The 7,779-nt window shown below is 30.7% G+C and overlaps 1 long non-coding RNA gene across 2 annotated transcripts; it reads left to right on the forward strand.

Annotated features, from left to right (window-relative positions):
- The first annotated feature begins 376 nt into the window (after nt 1–376).
- On the forward strand, nt 377–6,538 carry LOC118752455. 2 transcript variants are annotated; one of them, XR_004994680.1, is made up of 7 exons: nt 377–622; nt 966–1,086; nt 1,161–1,253; nt 1,870–2,081; nt 4,568–4,908; nt 5,044–5,203; nt 5,261–6,538. It is a non-coding gene; the product is annotated as an uncharacterized LOC118752455 (long non-coding RNA). The 2 variants fall into 2 exon arrangements; XR_004994681.1 differs by having other exon boundaries at nt 378–622; nt 5,044–5,161.
- The last annotated feature ends 1,241 nt before the right edge of the window (nt 6,539–7,779 follow it).

The raw sequence follows: 7,779 nt of genomic DNA on the forward strand, positions 1-7,779 counted from the left end.
GATATTCTTATTGTTGGTTTCAAAATTCTTAAAAGAAGAATCAAAAATTTTAAAGTTGAATACAACGACGCTCTACCGTTATTCTTTACAAGGCATGGTATGCATACGCTGCTGTCGGCGTGCCAGCAGTACTCACACCTTTGTTGTTGTTTATATATCTGTGCAAGTGTAGCGACATTCATACGCCGGCCAGACAATCGTAGTTGCCTTTGAATTTTTTATACATACATACGTTGCTGATGGTAATGAGCGAAGCGTCAGCAAGGCTCACATTTGTGTTGTTATTTGCATGTAAATATGTATATCTTTACAAGTAGCGATATTCATACGCCGGCTGGACAGCCGTAGTAGACTTTGATTTTTTATGCATATGTACATACGTACATATGTACATACGTTGCTGATGGCACCGAGCGACGTCGCAGTGTGCGAATAACGGTCCGAAAATACTACGTTGAGCAATTTTTTAGTATTATTTTTGTCGCGTGTAAAGTCGGTTGTTTTGTGATTGGTAAAATCGAAATACTGAGTGATGTTGAAACAGAGGACAAAACGCAAGACGACGGCCTGTTAAGATTATTAACAGATTTTAATTTGCCTGATGTGCTTCCTTATTTAAACGGTGAGTGAGATGAAAATTTTCCACACTAAAATTCAAGTAGTTTTTGTACATGTAAAAATTTGCAAAGTTATTAATGTAAAATAGTCATAAAATATGGATCGCAGTTGCGACAATAGCCGAAAGTGAATTTGGGTAAATCGTAAATGTAATTTACATGGTAGTGCGTTAAAAATATAACTAATATGGTAACTAATATAACATACATATGTATGTATACATAACTTTTGTTTGTGGAAAGTTTTATAAGAACGTTAGATGTCATGATTTTTGCAGAATCCCTGCCTTTGGCATGTCCAGAGCCTTGATGTACAGATTTATTTACGCAAACATATATGTATTTCAGCTGCGCATGGGACTTTGGAAAGTTTACAGTACATGAGGAAGGAAGACTTGAAAGAAGCCATACCACCTCTTGGCCTTCGGATGGAATCCCGGAGAAGCTCTTTATGTGGAAAAAACGAGAGGTAGTATTTCATACGCAGATGTTTTTTGATTGTCAATTCTAATTTATTTCTGAAAACATTTCACTCCTTATTAGTTTGGAATAGACGATGATATAATTTCCGTGCCATCTAATGTGGGTGCTTGGCTAGAAACGGCAACAGAAAATACAAAGCAAATCCTAAAAAAGGTATATGTAAATTTAATATATCACAGTGTACAGTGGCGAACAAAAATATTGCCACTGACAATTTTTCACAATATATATAAAAAGATTTGTATTATAATTTTTTTTCGATAATTCTTTCTTTAAATTCTAAGTATGCAGTTTTATAGCCTATTCAATTTTGGTATAACAAAGTGGAAGTTTTAAGTTGCTGCAAAATCGCGTAGTTTTGAAAATTTTTTTTATGCAGTTTCTTCCATAGAAAGTACAGACAACTTTTTTTGTATGGAAGATAATTATGGCACCGTCCGGAACAAAAATTGCCAAAAATAAATGTGACTTTCTAGCAACTTTAAACTTTTTTTGTAACACTAAAATTTGAGCGGGCTATAAGGGTCCATATTTAGAATTTTTCTAGGAAATCTGAATAGAAAGGTACAAATTAGTATGCAAATTTATTGAATTATCCTGACTTTTTTACAATGTTTAGGGATTTTATTTTTATATTTTTTAGTGTAGTAGGAACTTTCTTAAAAAAATATCGAAAAGAAATTAGCAAAAAAACTTTGCATGTCTATATTGCAAAAAATTCTCTGTGTGAATAACTATTTGTCACTATATTATTTGTTTCTTACTACAGGATTTGACAACTTAGCTTAAGGATTCTGGGCGAGGCCGAGCTCTTCTTATGTCTGATACAAAAATAAAACACTTACAAATGCATAAAGGGAGGATATCATTAATATTGTAGTGGAAGAGGTTATTTCAAAGAATATTAATCTAAAAGTGCAGGACTTTCCTTGCATAGTGGACGAAGTATGCTCCATACTCCCCAGTGAAGTTAATATGCAGGTAAATTTAGCTAATATACAGTGGCGCTCATCCAAATAGCACACTTTTATTTTTTACAGCATTCACAATGTTTTACGCGATAAAATTGTGTCGTTACTTTGTAATAAAAATGGTAGATTCCATAACATAAACAGGGTTGCCACTTTGGTAATTTTTAACCAAAATTGGTAATTTTTTTATTTATTTATAAATTTTGGTAATTTGGTAATTTATTTTTCAATTTGGTAACTTTTTCGATTCGGTCTTACATGTGAAATAGGTCAATATTGGTTCTGATTCCACATTAGTAAGTGGACCTTAAGCGTTTCCTTTTATAGAAATACCAGGTAATCCTGAAAGTTTTGCAAGGTGAAAGATGTTCCAGCGTTCCTTGGCTACGAGAATGGTGTGTTCTTTAACTTTCAAGCAGTGAAAGTGGCTATTGATAAGTATATCCACCGTGTCCTTTCCTGGAATGTTTTGGGTGGTCCTACCTTTCCCTGTCAGTTCGTCAGCTTTTCAATTACTATCAATTTTCCGGTGAACCCGGCAACCATACATATGAATAGAGTTTTACGTAAATAAGTATGTTCCCGTTCAAAAAGCTACGACATTCAGCGGGGGACGTCACTCTGTCTATGTGTGAGTCGACCGCTTTCCTTCAAGCGTTGAATTTTTGATATATTTTCTTGTCACTTGTTTACATACAGTGGTCGAAAAAATTGTAGCCGCACCATATTTTGACCAGTTTTAACAAATTGTTTTTTTTTTTTTTGTAATCTAATTTTGGTTATTTTTTATAAAGATATTGTTATTTCTTTAACAGAGCTCAAACAAATTCATATTTCAAACTTTGTTCAATATTTAAAAAAATTCAACAAACTTTCGTAAAAATTTTAGGTTAATGGAGCGCTGATTGCCCGAAAAGCTTGGTATCTTCGGATATATATATGTACAGACATATCGAGCCCTAACTGCCGAAATAACGTATAATAATAAACAGGGAACGGAGTTTTAGGACCTAAAAACCTATAAAAAAAGCAAAACAAAATAACGAAATAGGCTGGAAAAGGTAAAAAAAAATAGCGAAAAAGGCAGGAAAAGGCACTAGGTATTGCAAAAAAGGCAAAACAAAATAGCGAAAAAGGCAGGAAAAGGCACTAGGTATTGCAAAAAAAGCAAAATAAGGCACTAAAAAAAGACAGAAAATACAAAGAACAATTAAAAAATACATTTATTTTAGAAATGTTTATATTACAAGTAAAAAGAGAAAAACTATGAACTAGTTTCATTATATGAAAAATTTGTACTTTGAATCTTTAACTATTTTATCCTTTCGAGTTTCTAAATCATAAAACTTTAATCTGTATAGTTGTAGTAACATTGAACCACAAGATGCATTTTGAAGTTCTCTGGCAGCATTTTCATTAGATTTTCGCGAAGAAAAGACTTGAATGTACTAAATGTGCGCTCGACGTAAGTTGATACAAATGGAGCCCAATTTAAATATGGTACGTTTGAAACGTTCATATTATCAGGAATGTATGTGTATATTTTTTAATCTTTAAAAACAATTGTAAATGCTACAATCACTTTTTAAAAGGTAAAAAAGGCAAAAAAGGCAAATATATTAAAAAAGGCAACATGTGTATATATGGAATCAGGGAAAGCTAAATCGTGGAATCGAATATACTCTATCTCTTTAGCAGAAAAAAAGGCGATTTCTATAAAATCCGTTCCCTGATAATAAATATTCCATCTAGATGCCTTTCTGCACCAAAAAGAAAAATTTGAAAAAAATGTCGCTTAAGGTAATTTGGCGGTTAGGGCTCGATATACATATATGTTTGTACAGTACTGCACAAAAAAAAGTTTGGTAATTTTTTGTTGAATTTGGTAATTTTTCCGGTGATTTTGGTAAAAAATAAAAAGGTTTTGTGGCAACACTGAACATAAACCGTGTAAGTCAAAGTTTAAAACTTTGTGTGCAGTTCAGGAAAATTTAATAAATTTCAAAAAAATTGCATCATAATTTTAAGATTTTTTCAGAATTTTTTGAAAATTCAAAAACTTAAAAATTTTGAAAAATTGCATCATAATTTTAAAATTTTTTCAGATTTTTTAGAAACTTTTTTTGTATGCAGTTTTGTAGCCCATTCAATTGTGCAGGTGTGAAAACTCTGAAAAATTCCGTTTATTTTTAAGACTTCTTTGTCGAGGGTGTTGCGTAAAAATAGATTTTGTTGATGCTGAAAATTTTTGTAACATCATTTTGAAATTTGTTAAATTTTCCTGAACTGTACACAAAGTTTTAAACTTTGACTTTTACGGTTTATGTTATAGAATGTACTGTGTTTTTATAAAAAACCAACGAAAAAAATGTATCACGTAAAACAAATTGAATATTGTAAGAAATAAGAGTGTGCTATTTAGCTGAGCGCCACGGTACATACATATGCACATAGTTTTCTGCATTTAAAATAGGACTATTTTCATATATTTTATAGAACTATTACTTCATTTCGAGGCAAGGAAAAAACAATCCGTCTGGAAAGTTGTATTCAAAGTATGAAAACCAAAAATCGAAGCACCGAAAGGTTGAAGGATTGTCTGAGCCGTCTGAGAGCAAAGATAAAAACTATGCTAACAGATCGATTGTCCAAACTCCAGAAGTTGATGAGTCGGTTTCCGAAGCATATAAAACATCCTTAAACAGAGACTGTGCGGATTGGGCCGAAGTTTTCGACAAATGGAAGAAAACTTTTCATTTAAATTTGATTGTAATTTGAGTCCTTTGGATTTTTTTCAAGCTTGGTCAAAATTGTCACATGCACAGGCTTCTGATTTGGTATAAAAAAACGTTTAATTGTTTTTCGTAGTGATTTTACTTATCCATTTTTATGGTAACATTTTATTACAATTTATGGTAACTAAGAATGGAATACCTGGAATTAACCGTGTACTTTCCGTTTCAAATTTACAGATTGAAATTGATTTTCAGTTCATGTATCCTGAGAAAACACATTTATTCCTTGCTAAGTGGGAAACTTTTAAAGCAAAAATTATTAATTACTATGAGAAAAACATAAGCAACGAATATTGTAAGCAAATACTTTCTACAGTTAAATCGTTAAATAATAAAGGTATATTAAATAAAATTTTAATTCATCATGAAAATATTTTTTTTCCTTATTTTACAGATGTCCAGGACTATTTAATTACAATTCTTCTAAATGCTGTATTACCTTCCGGCGCCAGATTCAAAAGCGAAAGCGGTAAAAAACTAAGAAAGTAACTATAGTTGATTCTCAGGAAAGTTTGGTTTTGCGGTTCCCAACTTTGAATGATTACCAACGGCAGGTCTATGCCATAATTAACCAATACTACTCTGCAGGGTTAACCGTACAACCTTTTTCGATTGTCGAAGGGCTGTCAGATACAAATATAAGCGGTTTCTTTGTGTACTTTGATAATAATTTGCTTAAGTTTAATTCGTTCATTCAAAGCATAGATATTTGTTTTAAACTATTTCAAATAATGAATCTTAAATATCCAGAAGCTTGTCAGGACTCCTGGCTTTTTATTCAAATATTTTTTTTTCAAATTGAAACTTCAAGTCGTCAAATATTACATCACTTGTAAGCTTTTTGAACACTGATTAGAAAATAACGGAAAGATGTATACTTGTTTTCGTTGTTTAAAAATCTTTGCAGCACCTGCAATTTTGATAGTTCATTTTAAAAAAGATCATTTATTAACACGAAAACTGTTAAAAATATAATGCATTCAAAACAACTGTAATCAAACTTTTACTAATTTTTCTTGTTTTCGCATACATTTGGAAAATAAATAAAACGGATAACGATGATGGTTTTGGCGACCACTTTATTTCTTAATTGTTAATTCTGCCGGCTCGAGGTCAAATGGTTTTAGAAAATTTTTTTGAATTAAAACACAGGATTTTAGTTTTTTTTCGATATATTTCGGTTACGCTTCAGTAACCGTCCTCAGGGCAACTATTGACAATCATGTAAAACATAAACATATACATACATAAATACAAATTTCAAAACAATAATTAAACACAAAATGCATACATACATTAATTTACACGTCTGCACTGTTTGACGTGGAGTTTGGTTTGGAGTACAGTACCGTAATGAAAATGCTTTTGTACTTTGTCAACAAGTAGAGGTAAAAACATTTGAGTCATTTAAGATCATATGAGATAGGTTGTTTAGTTGATAAAATGTATTTAAGACCTATTGAAGAATTTACAAGTCCACCTTTACATATATATCCTACAAATAATGGAAAATCATATTTAAGAATGAAATATCTGTAAGGTTATAATAATAAAAAGTCCTAGAAATTTTTCGAGAACGTGATTTCGTAGGCCATCGAATGTCTGAATAACAATATTAATTTATGTACACTGGCAATCAAAAGTGAGTGCATGGTGTTTTTAGTTTAATATTTGCAATGTTTTTTAAGTTAAACTTTTTTGTTTTTGTTATTTTTATATGCTTTAATCGAAACCACATAAGTCAAACTTTAAAACTTTATACAGAACGTAGAAAAATTCAACAACTTTTCGTCCAAATTTTGAACTTTTTAATGTGAATTTTTAGAAAAATGTTTGGTACGCAGATAGATCGGATATGTAATTTTAGTGAAACAAGTGAAAGTTTTAAGCGGCTAAAAATCGCGTTGATTTTTAATGGTTTTTTTCCGATGGATTTTGCGGTATGGTTCATGCTTTAATCGAAAACACTAAGTCAAACTTTCAAACTTTATACAGAACGTAGAAAAATTCAACATTTTCGTCCAAATTTTAAACTTTTTAATCTGAATTTTGAGAAAAATGTTTGGTACGCAGATAGATCGGATATGTAATTTTAGTGAAACAAGTGAAAGTTTTAAGCGGCTAAAAAATCGCGTGGATTTTTAATGATTTTTTTCCGATGGCTTTTTCGTTTTTTTGCATAATATAACAAGTGCAATGTACAAAATATAGCGTTATTTTTTTTAATTTTGTTTGCATACGGTTTGAATTTTCCTAAGTTATTTATAACGTTTGAAAGTTGAGTTATGTGGTCTTGATTAAAGCATGACCCATATTTTTAAAGAAAAATAACAAAAAAATTATTACTTGAAAAAAGTTGCAAATATTTAAGAAAAAAAACAATGCACTCACTTTTGATCGCCAGTGGACATATGCAATGAATGCTCGAATTTTTTTTGTATTTTGTCCAAAGCTTGAAATTTTGATTTATGTGTTGGTTTTTATTGTAGAATTGGCTATGCATTTGTAAAAAAAAATAAACGAAAAAATGTTACTATGAAAACCAAACCAAACCTTTTGTAAGAGAAATCAAATAATAATACTTTTGTGACTAACTGTATATACATAACATATGTATAATTAACTGTTTATATGTACCCATGATTAATGTAAAGTCTAAACTATGCTGTAAATAATGAAGTGGAAAAAATATAAATTGTGTTTTTATTTTCCTACAGGGCAACGTTTGCAAGCCGAAAACAACATTAAATATTCTAGTTTCAATTCACATTACTCTAGAAAGAAGAACATAATTTCTCGTTTTAAATCCCATTTTATTCTTGAAATAAGAACATGTTTGCTCCCCTTAAGTTATATCAATCTTGGTTCAAGAGCGTTTTGCATTAAATTTTAGAATGCGTAATTCTTAACTTA

This window comes from Rhagoletis pomonella, unplaced genomic scaffold (genome assembly GCF_013731165.1).
Source record: "Rhagoletis pomonella isolate Grant_MI unplaced genomic scaffold, Rhpom_1.0 Rhpom_scaffold_01517, whole genome shotgun sequence".
Taxonomy (NCBI): domain Eukaryota; kingdom Metazoa; phylum Arthropoda; class Insecta; order Diptera; family Tephritidae; genus Rhagoletis; species Rhagoletis pomonella.